Source organism: Euprymna scolopes, chromosome 1 (genome assembly GCF_053919585.1).
Source record: "Euprymna scolopes isolate OS-2025 chromosome 1, ASM5391958v1, whole genome shotgun sequence".
In the NCBI taxonomy this organism is placed as follows: Eukaryota; Metazoa; Mollusca; class Cephalopoda; order Sepiida; family Sepiolidae; genus Euprymna; species Euprymna scolopes.
This window is the reverse complement of record NC_136482.1, coordinates 97055297-97074451: the sequence shown is the minus strand read 5'-3', so window position 1 is coordinate 97074451 and position 19155 is coordinate 97055297. Positions and strand designations below refer to the sequence as shown.

The window sequence follows — 19155 nt, the reverse complement described above, 5'->3', positions numbered from 1 at the left end:
TAGATGCCAGTTTAGGGCCTATCAGATTTGCGACTCTCTTTTGAACCCTGTCAAGGAGCGAGAGACTAGTAGCCGATGCACCGGCTCAAATATGACAGCAATACTCCATACATGGGCGAATAGTGGCCTTATAGAGGTACAGGATACTTTCGGGAGTTAGAAGTTTTCTAGCACGGTAGAGAGAGCCAACCTTCCTCGCAGCGGCCCTGGCAATGCCCTCGATGTAATTGTTCCAGCTCATGTTTCCTGTGAACGTTAGGCCAAGGAGCTTGAAAGACGTACTCTCAGCTAAAGAGTTGTTGGCCATTGCTATAGGTGGTAGAGAGGGTTTCTTGTAATTATTGAATGAAACGAGTTTTGTCTTGGTGGCATTGAACGTTACCATCCATTTTTGTCCCCATTCCACTACTGATTTGAGGTCATCCTCTAGTGTTTCTGCCATTACTTTAGATATATGTTCATTTGTTTTCCTGTCGTGCCTGCTATAGAGTGTGGTGTCATCAGCATATATACCCATCTCAGAGGCAATTTTGTCGGGGAGGTCATTTATGAATATCAGGAACAGCAGAGGACCAAGGATAGAACCCTGGGGCACTCCGGCATTTATATTATATTGTTTAGACGTACGACCGTCGAGGACAACCTGGATTTTTCTGTTATCTAAGAAGGATTTAATTATGTTAAGTATTCTACCAGTGATACCGTAAGATCTAATCTTCCTGAGGAGACCCTCATGCCATACCCTGTCATAAGCCTTAGATATATCTAGAGCTACCGCTCTGCCCTCTCCCGCTTTGTCCAGTGAATGGTATATGCGTTCAGAGATTACAGTGAGGATGTCTGCCGTGGAACGGGCTTGTCTAAATCCATATTGATGGTCGGTCAGAAGTTTAGCATCTGTAAGGTGCTGGACTAGAGCATGGTTAATTAAGGTCTCAAATATTTTGGCAAAAAGTGGGAGGAGGCTAATAGGGCGATAATTTAATGGGTCAGTTCTTTCGCCAGAATTCTTGAATACTGGTACCACAGAAGCAGTTTTCCAACAGCTCGGAAAGCAAGATTCATTAAGGCATTTGTTGTAGAGTTTGGAGAGAACTGGAGCTACTTCGGCTGAGCACTTTTTTAATAGCACAGCTGGGATGAGGTCGGGTCCACACGCTTTGGAAGTGTCAAGGTTTTTTATGATAGCATGCACCTGAGCAGGGGTGATTTCCAGATCGTCTAGCTTGGCGTCTGTCCGCATAGGAAAGTCAGGTAGGGGGTGGTTTAGAGGGTCCAGTGTAGAGTTGGAGGCAAACCGACTGGCAAGCATGTTAGCCTTCTCGGTTGCTGAGCAAAGAACCTCGTGATTGTTGGTTAGTGGGGGAATATCTCTTTCTCCAACATCAGGGGTTTACGTTCTAACCTTCCAGAGGTTGAAACCCAATTACAGGAGACAAAACATGACCTTTTATTTTTAAGCGAAACTGGCATTGGACAGGCTATTTCCTTAGATGAGTTCGTAATTAAAGGATATTCTAACTTAACTTCTAAATCTGACCCCCAAGATCGCCATGGGCATGGAATATGTGCCTATATTAAAGATGGCTTTCCATGTGGTAGGGACATCTCCAGAGAAGATCCTAATTTACCCTATATGTGCTTCTGGGTTGCACTAGCTCATAGTACTGCATTTATATTTACTCTCTATCGCCCCCACAACAGTGGAGTTACTATCTTTAAAAGCATATCTGAGAAAATTGACCAAGTCCTATCTGCTTATCTTTCAGCTAACATTCATGTATGTGGAGACTTCAATGTTCACAATGTGAAATGGTTGACCCACTTAAACAAGACTGATGATGAGGGGAGGTTCTGTCATGATTTCTCCATTGCTTATGACCTCACTCAGATTGTTCACGAACCCAACCGTGTGGCTGACAATGACGGCCAGTATGTGAGTCTACTAGACCTTTTTCTCACAACTTGCCCTGAACTATGTTCAGTTTCTGTTCTGTCTCCTCTTGGATCTTCCGACCGCTCTGTTGTATCAATTAAGATAAAAATTAAATATAATAAGTCCCCAGATGTACCTCTCCATCGTACAGTATATCGATACACTATGGTTGACTTGGATAGCTTCTATACATTTATATTGGATCTACCTCTGCATTCCATGTTTAAAAAGGATGTGTCCTCTATAGTATCAGACCTGATGGAATGGTTAATTGTAGGTAGAGACTGTTTCATACCCTCGAAAAAGTTCCAGCGAAAACCTAACAGCCAGCCATGGTTCTCTCCAGAATGTACTGCTGCCATTGCGCACAGAAATCACTTTTTCCACTGCTTCCAATGTAATAGATGTATGGAAACTATAGCTGCTTTCAGGACTGCCAGCAACCATTGTAAGAAAGTAATAAAGAACGCAAGAGAGTTGTATGCTCAGTCAGTCAAGTTCAAAGTAGCTGAGAAACGGCTTGATTCCCACTAGTTTTGGCAAATAGCAAACAGAATCCTGAATAGAAGCATGTTCTCTATCCCAACTATCATCAATGGACCTGAGGTAATCTCGTCAACATCAGACAAAGCTAAATTCTTTGCCAAGAACTTTGCAGCTAATTCTACCATTTGTGACCAAGGCCGCCAACCCCCAATATTTCCTCCTGTATCAGAAAACACGCTATGTGATATACATATATCTGTACGTGATGTTGCCAAGCTAATTAAAAACCTTGATTCCAGTAAAGCAACTGGCCCTGACGGTATTCCAATTATAGTACTCAAAAAACTTCAACCAGAACTAGCGCCCATACTTACAAAACTGTTTAAACGTTGTCTTAAGGAGTATAGTTTCCCATCTCCCTAGAAAATCTCATCAGTTTGCCCTGTATTTAAGAATTCAGGTGATCGCTCATCCCCCTCTCAGTACAGGCCAATAAGTCTCCTGTGCATCATGAGTAAGTTGCTGGAATCTGTGTTAAATACAGAAGTAATCAACCATCTCAGCACAAATAACTTTCTTAGTGACACATAATATGGTTTCCATTCTGCTAGATCTACAGAAGATGTGCTTACAGTTATATCTCATAGGATTAGCAAATCTCTCGACAGAGGCAACCTTTCTAGGGTAATTGCTCTTGACATATCAAAGGCCTTTGATAGGGTATGGCATAAAGGTTTACTTCACAAGATCTCTAGCTATGGTATAGCTAGAAATGTTTTCTCAATTATTAAATCATTTCTTTCTAACAGGTTCATAAGAATAGTAGTTGATGGGCAAAAATCAGAAGCTCATAGTATTAATGCTGGAGTTCCTCAGGGGTCCATTCTTGGCTCAACTCTTTTCCTGATCTACATTAATGATCTTCCAAATCACATCCTTACATCATTTGTAGACATTTATGCTGATGACACTACCATCTATGGTAGCACATCTAAGACGGTAAACGACCAAGTTCTCTCCGATTGTCTTTCCTCTGATCTTGAGCACGTGGTACAATGGGGAAAGGAGTGGCTGGTTACTTTTAATGCATCTAAAACCAAGCTTCTATCTTTACATCATCAATGTTCTAATCTCCATCTGGCATCAGTTGAAATGAATGGCTCTCGTCTTGAGGAGGCCTCAAGTTTTGACAAGCTTCTGGGCTTGACCTTTACTCCTGATCTTAAATGAACAGGTACATCAAATCTGTTGCCAAGGCCGCTGGAAAAATGGTGGGATCCTTCTATCAATTCAGTAGATATCTCACTGCTGATGGAATTCTCTATCTATATAAGAGCCAGGTAAATCCAAGGATGGAATACTGTTGCCACATCTGGGCAGGAGCTGCTAGAAAGGACTTGTCCTGCCTTGATAGAGTTCAAAATAGACTTCATAGCCTCGTAGGAGATATTCTTTTCTTTTCCCTGCAACCTCTATCTCACAGAAGAGATGTTGCGAGTTTGTCTCCGCTTTATCATTATTTTCATAGAAAGTGTTCGACTGAGCTTCAATCTATGGTCCCCCCTCACCAAACTTTCACAAGAAACACTCATCTAGCTTAAAACACTATCAATAATTCCCCTCACTCCTTATCTGTGCCTAAACCTAAACGTAGATTCCATGATCAAAGCTTCTTTCTTAGAACTGCACGCCTGTGGAATTGTCTTCCGTTTTCCTGCTTTCCAGCTGACTACAATATGGTTGCCTTCAAGTCTAACGTAAACAAGTTTCTAATGAGCCATTCCACTTGTTAACAAGTTTACCGAATTTCCATTACTAACGATTACTATAATGTCCAATTTCTACTGTGTACTCTTTAACCTTTATCCTCGATTGTCCGCTTGGCCTTGATAAGTGGTGATGCCTAGGTAAAAAAAAGAAAAGTCCTCATCAATAACGTATTTCCAAAGTACATAGTCAATTAGCTAATAAAATCAATGCTCCAGACCTAAAAAAAACACTATCACAAATAGTAATACCCATCAGCATCCAAATCCCAATACAATTAACGTTTTCTATTGCAACCAAATGCAACCAGGATTTAGAAAATTTGGAAGAAAAGGGCATTAAAAATATTATTCATTGATATGTTTCCCCCATTGACAACTTTAGACTTATTATATATAATAAAAAATTTAAAACCCAAAACCTAATTGTAAAAAACAATGCCTCCCTTATCCTGAAACCACTAAAATGAACCAATGCCATTTACAAGTTCAAATGCCCACTGGGAGAATGTAACTCCTATAATAAAAAAAAAAAAAACAGTAGTTACATCGGTTACACAACAACTACTCTATCCTGCTGCCTTACCATGTATAATGTAGAATCTAGTGCTATATTACAACATTTACAGAAGTTAGAGAAATTTTAGTCAGCAACACACAAACCAACGTTAAAAAATTTTAAATTTTGGAAGTGGTATATTTCAGAACTCAGAAACCTGTATGCAAGCCTGTTCTAGTCTCACACAAGAACATGCATTCACATCTCAAGCCATTTTTCTTGTCATACACATACGCGCACACAAACATACGTGCGCACGTACACATACGTACCTATATTCACATTCACGTACATACACTCACATTCATGTGCATACACACATACGCTAATATACACACATTTATGCACACATACACACACACGTATGCACACATGGGCAACGTCACTTCCCTTTAAAGGAAATCCACACATGTGCAAAAGACCACCGGAAACAACTACAAAAGCAAGAGACCTGAGCTGTTTCCTTCTTTTCGATTCGGCTCCCAAACTGAGCAGTTGACGGACCAACCGCTCCCTATTCGCCTCACGTCCCCTGCTACTATGTGTGGGGCAAAAGCCAACAGACAGTACGTACACCTTACACACTTTCTCTCTCCATGGCCTGGATTGACTTTCTCACTCTCTCTCTCTCTACAGCAATAGACTTTCCCTCTCATCAGCTAACAGTGAGAGACGCGCGCCAAACTGGATTGACTTTTTCACACACTCTCTCTCTCTCTCTCTACAACAATAGACTTTCCTTCTAACAGCAAGAGATGCGCGCCAAACTAAACTCATGCTGTACCATTTCTTTTATTTGTTTCTTCACAAAATAAATTCTAGTTCGTTTATTTCAATAAACGCGTTGTTCGTTTCTTTCTCAATTCAATTTATTTTATCTATTTTGTACGACTGGGGATATGTATAATATATCCACCAGTCCACTACAAATTGGTGACACCCGAACTTGAGATGAACATGCATTTCCTTCTATACCACCAGTCCGCTACACCTGTCCTAAATATGGTTACATACGAATCTAGCCAAGACATATAATACCTACCGTAACCCCTTCCCCTTTCTGACCCTTGCCTCGCCTCAAAACCCGGACACGCTCTTCCAATACATTGGTAAACACTGTATGTGTGCTGAGCTGATTAAACATGTTACATTAAATAAAAATGCTGGGCACAAACGGTTTCATACGCATTAACCGTTCCGATTACTAATGGCTACCATCCGTTCAGCACAACCAAATCTTACACATTCTCCTGATGATGTTTTGACGAAAGACGAAAAGCAAAATAATTGCAACATACTTTGAAGAGAAAAATCTAACTATGGGACATTTATTAATACCTTTGATCTATACACAAAAATCATCATCAGAAAAAATTGGAAAAATAAAAAATAGTATAACGAAACAACGTATAATGAAACTGTTGTCTTTAACAATGTTTGTTTAAATGACAAAAAGGCTGCCTAAATATACACGATATATATATATATATATATATATATATATATATATATATATATATATATATATATATATATACAGTGATGATCATATTTATTGGCACGGTAAAATAAAAGTTAAATTTTGTCTAATAAATTCTAAAAAAGGGATTAAATTAAAGAAAATAACAAAGTATATTATGTATTTTTAACTGGCCTTTCCGATGCAGCAATCGGATTTTAGAAAAAATAAATAACAAAGGAACAACAAACATAATTGCAAAATACCCTTGTTCAAAATTATTGGCACGGCTTTGTTTTTCTTTTAGTATCAGTATAATATCAATCAATTTCCGGTTTACGTGCTTTCTGAACTTTTTTATAGCCATATTATGCTTGTTTAACGCTAATTCAGTGAATAATTTTTTTCAGATAATTTTTAGATAGCGATTTATTTAAACTATTATAAGTGACTAAATTATAATTTTCAATCGCCATGATTAAAACTAAGGAACACAGCGAAGACGTCAGGAAGCTTGTTGTAGCATGCCATACCAATGGGGAGGGCTATGATAAGATTTCAAAGAAGCTAAACCTTCCCAAATCCACTGTTAGAGCCATAATAAACAAGTTCAAATCGCAAGGCCACATTATGAGTTTAGAGGGTAGAGGGAGAAAAAGGATTCTTTCCCCAAGAGATGAACGGAAAATTGTTCGACAAGTAAAACAAAACCCAAGGATCTCTGTTGGGGAGATTGTTGATGAACAGAGCACCTCTGGAGTGAATGTATCTCGACATACAGTTGGTAGAGTTTTGAAGAGAGCTGGTTTAAAAGCATGTCGTCCGAGAAAGACTCCCTTATTGAAGCCTATGCACCTGAAAGCAAGGCTAGCCTTTGCAAAACGTCATATTGATAAAGATGTTGCATTCTGGAAACGTGTTCTATGGACTGACGAAACGAAAATAGAGTTATTTGGCCATAATAAAGTGTCTTATATTTACAGAAAATCTGGCGAAGCTTTCCTGCCTAAGAACACCATACCCACAGTGAAGCACGGTGGAGGCAGTTTGATGTTTTGGGGATCCTTTGCTGCCTCTGGACCAGGGCGACTTGTTAAGGTCATAGGTAGCATAAAAAAGGAAGATTATGTTACAATATTGGATGAAAACCTGAAAGACTCTGCTAAAGAGCTCTCACTTGGTCGTCGTTGGTGGTTCATGCAAGATAATGACCCAAAGCATTTGGCTAAACTGACTAAGAAATGGCTTGAGGACAATCATATTAATGTTTTGGAGTGGCCATCACAAAGCCCAGACCTTAATCCAATTGAAAATTTATGGAGAACATTAAAATTGAGGGTAATGCAAAGGAAGCCTAAGAATCTTATTCAATTGGAGGATTATTGTCAGGAAGAGTGGGCTAAAATTACTACTGAAGTGTGCAACAACTTGGTTGTAAACTATGAAAAGCGACTGAGGAAGGTAATCAAGGCCAAAGGCTATACAATTGATTATTAAATAAATCGTGCCAATAATTTTGAACAAGGGTTTTTTGCAATTATGTTTGTTGTTCCTTTGTTATTTATTTTTTTCTAAAATCCGATTGCTGCATCGGAAAGGCCAGTTAAAAATACATAATATACTTTGCTATTTTCTTTAATTTAATCCCTTTTTTAGAATTTTTTAGACAAAATTTAACTTTTATTTTACCGTGCCAATAAATATGATCATCACTGTATATATATATATATATATATATATATATATATATATATATATATATATATATATATAGTTACCAGTGGTGAAAAAACGGACTAGAGTGCTCAATGTGTAGCCAGAGAGCAGTATATAAGAAATTTATTAGTGAGTCCAGAATGAGTTTACATATTGTTTCAACTATGGGAAGATCCTCAAAGAGAGGAAATATCCAACTAGTATCGTCAGAATTCATAGATATGAATTCTGACGATGCTAGTTGGATATTTCCTCTCTTTAAGGATCTTCCCATAGTTGAAACAATATGTAAACTCATTCTGGACTCACAGTAATAAATTTCTTATATATATATATATATATATATATATATATATATATATATATATATATATATATATATATATATATATATATATATATATATAAGTTCTACCTACGTATTGAGCACTGTTGAAGTAAATACCTACGTATTGGGCACTGTTGAAGTAAATAAAGTTTACGCATAAATTTATACTTTCGTATATTAAAACTTATGTGATTAAATCAAATAATCATATATATATATATATATATATATATATATATATATATATATATATATATATTAATTATTTGCTCATATATATATATATATTTTATTTGACTGTTTTTGTTTATATATATATATATATATATATATATATATATATATTAATTGTTTGCTCATATATATATATATTTTATTTGACTGTTTTTGTTTATATATATATATATATATATATATATATATATATTTTATTTGACTGTTTTTGTTTATATATATATATATATATATATATATATATATATATATATATATATATATATATACACAAACAAAAACAGTCAAATAAAAGTACCATTTGCTTTTTAACTTTTAATTTGATATTTTTGTGTGATACGATTTTGTTCAGTGTTATAAAATTATGATAACATAAGCAGTTGCAAAATTTTGCGCATGAATTAGACAAGTGGTCGGCGGGGGAGTCATGTTTAAAAAGTAACAGGAGAGAGAGAGAGACAGAGAGAGAGAGGAGGGCGTTATACATTAATAAAAAAATTGTTTTCTTTTTCAGAACCACGTGCAAGAGCGCGTAGACATATTAATAAATAAATAAATAAATAAATAAGATGACTTTGTCATGACTAGAAGTTCTTAAAGGTTAAATGTAAACCGTGGAAATAAATCTGCAATAATAATGATAATAATAATAATAATGTAGTTCTGTATAAGTAGTAGTGATGTATCAAATTCCGAACACACGTTTATTTTCATCATTTTATTCTGAAAACATAAATACGCCGTTTCCAAGAGAAATTATTTTAATTTTATAGAAGTATTTATTTCGGGAAATTGCTTAAGCAAGGGCGGGTAACTCTCAAGTCAACGGAAGTTTGATTTCTTACAAATTAAAGGACGCTAAAAACTCTGCCTACGCTGCTATTACTCGTAGCACGGTACCTTTTGATACTCTGCAAATAAAATAAAAGGCAATGTACCATTTTATTTGTCAACAGTAATGACAGGTAAGTTCATTTCGATATCAGAAAATTTGGCATTTTTTCCTGTCATGTGAACTTGTTTTGTTTAATTACATCTTTTAAAAACGTTAAGTGCGTTTTTTATTATCTTTTTCTTTTTTTTTTTTTAGTTAACTGAATTTGTGTTCTTTCTACTCGTTACATAGAATAACATTGTTTAGATTTCGAATTGAAACAAAATGTTGCTACAATTGGGAAATTAACAATGGAATACTGATTGCTATTACAATTCTGTCGGCAATATAATTATTTTATTGCATATTGCCTCTCGCTGAAAATACCTGTTAATTGATTATTTCCTTTTGTTAATGTTAAAAGTACAACGTAAAAATAAAATTATTTTTGCCCCCCCCCCCCCAAAAAAACACGTTTATAACAGATCTTACAAGATTAAAACGGCTGACTTGTTTACGCAGACATAGAAATGCATCGTGGTGGATTTAATTTTTTTTTTTTTTTTTTTAAAGAGAAGTTATGTTTGCTCCTTTACGCGAGTGCATCCACTACGTTAAAATCCATTTTATCAAATTAATTTATAAATTCCAATTAAAAAAAAAAAAAAACTGGTTTCAGATATTTGTTTTCTTGTTTTATAGGTTTTTCCAGTGGCTCGAGGAAAATTTTGGCATTTATTTATTAACCCTAACCACGCACACAGAAAAAGTCATTCTAAAAATCTGTATTCCTTAGTCTTCATTTTTATCACGGAATTAAATTGATTTATTTTGAAAGACAAGAAAATATACCCCCTCCCATGTTTCATTTCTTTCACTTTCTTTTTTCCTTTCTGAATAGTCAAGATTATTTTGGTAAGGCGTTTTATTAATAATACAATGGAATTTCTGGTACTTATGCACTTTTGTCACCGTGCTCAAGTAATTATTTTGAAAGCCATTCTTACCATAGGGAGGTGAAGGTGTTTTGTAACTACTGTGGTGACACTGTGTTCCCACCTAAATTTAATAAACACAAATTCGTTTTCGAACGAGAACAATAGTCTTTATTTATTTATTGGTACTAGTGCACTTAGTGCACTTATTGATCCGTGCTGAAATAATAACGTTATTATTTAAAAAGCTCTTCTTAACATGGGGAAGGGAGGATGTTTTGTGGCCTTTCCACGAACATTTTATGCCAATTAATTCAAGAACTCTTTCTAATGAAATCGAACTTTATTTTCTTACACATACACACACACAAAGAAAAAAAAAAAAAAAAATGCACACACAACATACAGAAATGAATATACAAATTGTACATAGTTAAATTTTACATTGAACGCTGGGCGCTGGGCTGGGGTTATTAGTTAGATTAGGATCCACAGAGTGATTGAGGTATTTTGGTAAATGTTGCCAGTCAAGAGTAAGACTTCAAAGTCTCATCTGTTACATAGTCAAAAAGACCCTGTACCCTCCCCCTCCCAATTTCTTGTAGGGCCTTGTGCCTAATTTTGTTGAATTGAATTTTTTGTACGTTTTTTATGTTCAATTTTTTCTTTCTCAATAAAATATATAAACAAGATCAAAGTGTAGCATCTGTTCTTCAGATGCTGCAGTTGCTGCACTTCCATTTCTTGTTCTCTTTCGGTGGAGGAGAAATCCTTCACGACTGAGACAATTTTTATTTTTGTACCTTTTCTCCACATTAAAAAACGACCCTGGTGTCTAACTCTGTCCCGTGGGGAGGCATAGTAAATAGGTACAATTGACTAAAAAAAAAAAAAAAAAAAAAAAAAAACGGTAAATTTTCAGATTAGGTCCACCTCAACAATTTTCTTTTAAATGACGACTTTAATAGGTTTTCGACTATGCTAAATACGAAAATCGCATTGAAATTTTGCAGAAATAAGTAGTTATCGAAATATAAAAAGTTGTATTATGCCTTGCATTGTATTCTTTGGCGGCCATTTTTACGCGCGTGCGCCATGCGCGTAAAAAAGATGGCCGCCAAAAATACAATGCATAATAACTTTTTATATCTCGATAACTAATTATTTCTGCAAAATTTCAATGCAATTTTCGTAGTCAGCATAGTCGAAAACCTTATTCAAGTTGTCATTTAAAAGAAAATTCTGGAGGTGGGCCTAATCTAAAAAAATACCAAAAAAACATATAAAACTAATTATACTTGGAAATACGATTTAAAAAAATAGCGCGGATCAGTAAGTGCATTAGCACCATTTTTTTTTTTTTTTTTTTTCTACATGGGGGTCACCAGTGCACCACACCAACACCACTTATCAAGGCCCGGAAACCATTCCGGTATAAGGGTTATTGATTGCGTGTACACTGTACAGTAATCAATGGGATATTATCGTAGTAATCGTTAGTATTGGAGATTTGATAAAGTGTCTTACTTAAGGGGGGCGATTCATCAGGAATTTGTTTACGTTGGATTTGAAGACATTCAAGTTGTAGTCAGGTGGGAAACATGCAAACTGAAGAGAGTTCCACAGGCGTGCACTTTTAAGAAAGAAGCTTTGTTCATGGAATCTACGTTTTGATTTAGGCACAGATAAAGAGTGGGGAAAATTACTGACGGTGGTTTCAGCTAGATGGGTGTTTTTCATGAAAGATTGGCAAAGATTACAAAACGAAATCAATTTCCAACTTAATACTTAATTGGAAATTGAGGTAGGTTTATATTAATGAAGTTTAACGGCTCTATTTTAATTTTAATGTCCATATTTTTGTAAAAGCATTTACTTTTCAACTTTTTGAGCTGATCCCCATAAAAAAAAAAGCCGCGCGTGCGTGGTCCCTCTTTGGTGCTGCATTGCTGCAATCTGCATGTGAGATGATGCCACAAAAAATAGTGAAAAAATGATGAATGTGAGAAATGTGAAGGGCCAACGTTGTCTTCACATTTTCGCCAAGTTTAAGAAAAATCTAATGGATGGTGCAAAAGTTATGGGGTAAAAAGTGTAATTTTTACGATTTTGGAGTATTTGTGACCCCTTTTGAGCTTCTGGGAATGCCGAATCCCAGAGGAAATGGACAAACGGTGCAGTTTCACGCCTTAAGACATGTATATTTGAATTCCCCACCACGGAAAACCCCTATGTAGGCACACATATCAAGTTTTTGAGTAAACTGAAAAAAAATAGCTCCAAAAAGGCTTTTCTTCTTTTAGTCCTAAAAGTCCCAGAGGGATGCGAACCAGAATTTTACCAGGATCACCCATACTGAGGTCTTCACATTTTGGCCAAGTTTCAGGAAAATCTAATGGATAGATCAACCGCTATGGGGCAAAAAGTGTCATTTTTGGCCATTTGGGGGCTTTTCTTTTTTTTCTTTTTTTCTTTTTTTTTTTTTTTTTCTTTTTTTTTTTTTTTCTTTTTTTTTTTTTTTTTTTACCTCTTTTGAACCCCCTGGGAACGCCGAATCCCAAATGTAAACGGATAACGATACCGTTTCAAGCCTTAACATTTATATTTGAGTTGACCACCGTGAAAAACCACTATATAGTCAGACAACAAGTTTTCGTTGAGAAATATGAAAAAAGAGACACAGAAAGGGGGAGTTTTTAGCACTGAAAGTCCCTGGGGGCGCGCACCAAAATTTTACCAGAGTCACCCATATATTAAGAACGATGGGTTCCACATTTTGACCAAGTTTCAGAAAAATCTAATCGATGGATCAAAGTTTATGGGCCCCTGGGGACGCAAGGAGAATTTTCGCAAAAAAATGAAATAAATTTTACTGTGCACAATGAAATATAATTTGTGGCAAAATTTCAGGGAAAACTAATGGACGGTTATCTGGCAATCATTCGGACGCATGGACACCACTGAAAATATAGGTCCCTCTCCGATAAATCGGGGGACCCAAAAAAAAAATTACGGTTTTTGTTAAAAAAAAAAAGGGGGGGGGGCGACGGATCGATTAAAAAAAAATTTTTTTTTGTCATTTAAAGCAAAAACAATATCAGTTACTTAATTGTCATGTCGAAAACAGTAATAAAAAAAAAATACGAAAATTCGTCGAGTAGAAAATTATACTTAAGTGATTTTGGTGCTTTTATACATTGTATATTATACAAATAGGCGACAGATCGATTTTTTTTTAATGTGTCTTCTCACAAAATCAACCATCTACCTCGCTCTCATATATATATATATATATATATATATATATATATATATATATATATATATATATATATATACTAGCAAAAGTACCCGTCGTTCGTTGACTGGGTTCAAAAACAGCCTACAGAAAATGGACTCTGATTTATGAAAGTATGATAGGTTATGAAAAGGAAGGGTTGTAAAGAGATAGCTTCGAATTTAGGGGTATCAAAACCAAAGCAAAATATGATGAAAGTAAAAATAAAATAACGCCATAATTTATTATACCATACCTGTTCACACTGTGAAGCACTTATCACAATATTCTGTGGATCTATATTAAAAAACCTTGTTAAACTTTGTGACATATTTCCATTCTATGGAGGTCAGGTGCGAACGAACACCCTATAATTTTATACCATATTTCTTCAAACTGAAACATAATTATCAAAGTATACTTACGCAGATAGATATGAAAAGTCTTTATTAAAGTTTGTGCCTATTTCCATTCTATGGAGGCCAGGCGCGAACACAGACCCCACAACTTTATTATACCATCCTTATTTAAGTTAAAACATACTTATCAAAGTATTCTTATGTACATCTATATCAAAAACACTTGTAAACGTTTTTTTTTTTTTTTTTTTTTTTTAAATTTTTAAATTTTTTATTTCCATACTTTGTGGACCAGGCGCATACGCAGACCCCACAATTTTAATGAATCATCATTATGCCAGATCAAACATACCCATTCCTGTGTCTCGATACATCTTCTATCATATGTGATCAGTTTTCTATAATAGTCAACCATATAGGAGCATTCGTGACCACACACACACACACACACACACACACACGTCCAGCTTATATATATATAAATTCACTCGATTATATAAAAGCTCTGCTTAACATAACCTGTTTGTTAACCATTGAGCTTAATTTTATCTGCAGTATTTAATATTCCGTGCAACATCGCAATCGTATTAGTTCTTTTACTTCGAACTTTCCTTGTGGATTTAAATCAAGTATCAGACATAAGAGTTTAATGATGCTTCGAAACGTGCGTAACACGTTTCGAAGCATAACAACACATGAAATGAAAATCATCAGTTTTTGCTCAACCAGTTATTAAGCAGAATAAACTTCTCTTAAAAACATTTCTTAACTGCAACTCCTCAAAACCTCAAATATATCCTATTTTGATGGAATTTTAATCATATGTATAATTCCGGAAAGACAATACAAATGGCACAGAATCTTTACGTGCCATTCCCTCCACCCCCATGAGCAGTACCACTTAAAAATTTTGGATCAAGTAAAGAATAGATACCCTGTAGCAGACGACGCCGCCTGGCGGTGACAAGCGCACATTTCATCTAACACCGGTAATTCGACCTTGACATTGGCACACGCACATAGCGTCGGTTGTTTGTAAACACGTCAAATAGCAAACATGCTCGAATATTCGCCAGCAATTTTTTTTTTTTTTAATATACTTATAAAACTTTTGAAGATTTAAAAGAAAAAATATATATTTACAAAACATTTTTTTTAAGTAATAAAATGAACGTATTTAAATAAAAGATATTTAAGTAAATGAAATGGGTGTCTTCTGTTTCGGATTTTTTCGACCAAGATTTATTTTAATGTACCATGGTTTTTTTTTTTTTTTTTTTTTTTTTGGTGGTGGTGGTGGGGGGGGTTTGTGTGCGTTTTTAGACAATTCAATATTTATTTAATTATTTTTTAAAACATTAACTTCAGCGACAATTAATATATTTTAAAAATATTTTTAAATATTAAATTTTGACGAATATTCGCGAGCAATATTTTTTTTTAAATAAAAGATTTAAATAAATGGGCGTCTTTCTGAGTGCGTTTTTAATATATTTACAGGACTTTTTAATAACTATTTTATTCTTTTTATCAATCAAAAATAGAACTTTTATAATGACATTATGGACTGTTTTTCAAACATCGAAATTTTCAAATTAAAGTTTTATTTAAAAAAAAAAAAAAAGACGAGGTGTTTTTTTTCAATTAAATTATTATAAACTTTATTTAAACTTTCAACAAACTTTTACAGGCATAAAAAATAGACTTTATAGATATTTTATAATAATTTTTTAAAAATATATTTAACGAAAAGTTTTTTTTTTATTATTTCATTGTTGAATAAAATTTCAAAATGATAAATGGTGAAAAAAAATATCTCAAAGAAAAAACACCTCGTCTTTTTTCTTTTTTTTTTTTTTTAAATAAAACTTTAATTTTAAAATTTCGATGTTTGAAAAACAGTCCATAATATAGATTTCATTATAAAAGTTCAATTTTTGTTTGATAAAAAAGAATAAAACAGTTAATAAATAAAAAACAAAAACAAAAAAAAAAAACAGTCCATTAAGTTCAAATAAAAACTGTTTGAATAAAACTTATTAAAAAGGTTTATTATTATTTATTATTATAATACAACTCGATATTTAAATTGCGATGCATGTCTGTGGTCAGTGAAGGAGAAATCCTTCTAGGCCGAGACAATTTTTATGCATAATAAAATCACAAGTATAAACAATCGAGATTTAAAGATTTGGTCGCCAAAATCCGAAACGGAAGACACCCATTTATTTAAATATCTTTTATTTAAATACGTTCGTTTTGTTACTTACTTAAAAAAAAAAAAAAAATGTTTTGTAAATATTTTTTTTTTCTTTTAAATCTTCAATAGTTTTGTAAATATATATAAATTGCTGGCGAATATTCGAGCATGTTTGCTATTTGACTTGTTTACAAACAATCGACGCTATGTGCGTGTGCCAATGTCAAGGTCGAATCACCGATGTTAGTTGAAATGTGTGCTTGCCACCGCCAGGCGGCGTCGTCTGATACAGGGTATCTATTCTTTATTTGATCCAAAATTTTACATACCTCGATTTTAATGAAATTTAAACAATAAGGTAACTAATTAAGGGACTTTTCCTAAGTGTCACTTTCTTTTAACTATGTCAGGGGGTGAATTGGAGGGGGGGGGGGTTAGAAAAAGTAATGTGCCCTTCTTTCATTCAATCCCCAAGCAACGTCGGGTCTTCCTGCTAATATGTATGCATGTATATATAAAGCATATGTGCGAAAATTATTTAATGGTATTTTATTTTATTGCTTTATTATAGAATTTCTGTCAAAGGTCACCGGTATAACTTGTTTTGTTGTTGTTTAGTTAGTTCTTTCAACCATTTTTGATGACTGAATTACTTGAAATAATAATGCTCTTCTTTTCGTATTTGTTCATGATTGTTTTTGTTACAAATTACTGATTGTTTTAAGATACGAATAGTTGAGATTTTCTAAATTTTGATTTTTCTCTGGCGACAACATTTTACGTGAGTCACTGTCACCTCCACGATTTTTTTATTTATTTATTTTTTTTTTAATCTTTTTTTCACCGAAAACGTTTTTTACCCAGAAAAAAAAGAAAAAAAAATGTTCGTATCTTCACATACGATAAAATGATTTTGATTTTTTTTAAGCTTTCTCCCGGCTTTAAATGCGATGATAAAAATCCTAACTTTCACTTTGTAAAATCCTAAGATAATAAAATCGATCTTATCTTTCTGCAAATTGTATTGACTGACAGTTTTATTTATTTGGTCTAATAATTGTAGTTCTGCTGCTGTTGTTCCAGCATGTTTTTTTAATCGCGTCTGTTTTTCGTCTTTCCTTTCTCACAAAGTTTGAGTGAAAACTAATTTGGTATATTGAAGATTGTAGCTTTAAAACGTCTGCCAAATTTTTCCGATTAGTTTTGTCTCGCCTTGCAAGTGATGACAGATAGGACAAAACAGTGCAGGCAGCGTATTTTGTCCCGTTTTATTTATTATATTTTATTTTTTCGGTGTTTATTAAAAATAGAATTGAAATATATGTACAAATTTTTACTTGTTAATTTTGCAAATATAAAAGTGCGTTGATACATCAGTCTGGATGTGTGAATTTGGAGCTTTTCCAATATTTCACTTTTGGGGGTAAAGTGTGACAAGACATTAAAAAGATCCAAGCGGCTTTAGTTTAGCAAGCACTTGTTTGTTTACAAAGCCATTCAGTGGAAGTGAAGTCAAACACATTTTTAGGTATGGGGATGACCAAAACTTTGTTTTGGTAAAACTTGGGGAAAATGCTCTGTTTTTCGGTTGTTTTAAAAACGGAAATTTAAATTTCGTTCTGTTTTAATCCTTTTTTTTTTTTTTTTTTTTTTGCACATAATCCCCCCAAAATCGAAAGTAATTGAGAAGATTGCACACGACCATCGATATGTGCATAAGTTGTAAATATAAGAATTTTTATGCAATAGTAAAATTTTCGGAACAAAATTTAAGTAGGGGCTTCTCATTGAACAAAACGGTCATATGTCCGAAGTGCCAAATTCCGAAAGCCGTTCTTAACATGGAGTTTGGGGATGTCTATTCCGGAAGACGTTCTTAACATGTTTATTCGTTGTAAGCATACCCGAAAACCTTTAAAAGTAGACATTTCCAATGTGAACTATGAGTTGGACTTGTGTAAGAAATTTCTTTCCTACCCGTTCAATTTTCCTCCCTTTTTTTTATTACACAGTGATCACCACTTATCAAGGCCTGGAAGCCACTCGGGGATAAGGGTTATTGCAAGTACATTACGTTAGTGTGGAGATTTGATGAAGAGTTTACTTAAGGGGGGCGGTTCATTAGGAATTTGTTAACGTTGGACTTGAAGACATCCAAGTTGTAGTCCGGTGGGAAGCAGGCAGACGGAACAGAGTTCCACAGGCGTGCAGTTCTAAGAAAGAAGCTTTGTTCATGGAATCCGCGTTTTGATTTAGGCACAGATATAGAGTGGGGGAAATTTTTCACAGTGGATTCAGCTAGATGCAGAAGCAAATGAATTCCACAAACAGTCATACCTTTAAACTCAAATTTTATTCACAATGTAACAGCAATGAAAGTTCTTTGGTTCTGGTAAGTTCTTTGCAAAAACGGTGGCCGAATTTGCTTCCATACGCATGGAGCCTTTAGTTAGAATTCCTTTGATGGAATGTTAGTTCATTGTTCCTTTGGAAGGATCCATGTTGTTCATGGAGAACACTGCAGGAATGATGGCGCCTATATTCAGGCATAAAGTGAGTCCCATAGGACTCATGAAAAAATAAGATAAGTTCCAATAATCGGATAACATGCCGAACGGTAGTAGAATGTCCTCCTTGTTTTGAATAGGTTCAGCAAATAGGGTGTCTCTGTTTGTAGAGCTGAGTCCTTTGTTCACCGACTGTTTGATGTCCACGAAGGAATTATCTTGGCTCCCTCGACAGATGCCACTGGGATGAGTCTATCCCGTTCCGTGTTTTTTCTTAGACTGAAAAATAAGCATGAATACAAAAAGGGTGCCAAGTCAAAATCACCTGACATATTCAAATTTAAACCAATCACAGACTTGCTAGCAAACTGTGTAGGCGGCCTAAAAGAAACATTGCAGATGAATATGGAATTTCTCACACACTGCCAAGGAGGAGAGGAAAAAAGTTATGGATAATCATTACTTTTTTCCTAATAAAAGTTAATTCATAAAACGGTCTGATAAACAACGAATAGCAAG

The 19155-nt window shown here is 34.5% G+C and overlaps 1 protein-coding gene across 1 annotated transcript in view; it reads left to right on the top strand.

The window, feature by feature from the left end:
* Positions 1-9055: 9055 nt before the first annotated feature.
* Positions 9056-19155, top strand: part of LOC145255066 (RNA helicase Mov10l1-like) — a 157601-nt gene continuing 147501 nt past the window's right edge. Inside the window, exon 1 of the mRNA XM_080113923.1 lies at positions 9056-9449. The gene's annotated coding sequence lies outside the window, so the exon portion shown is untranslated. The remainder of the gene's footprint in view (positions 9450-19155) is intronic.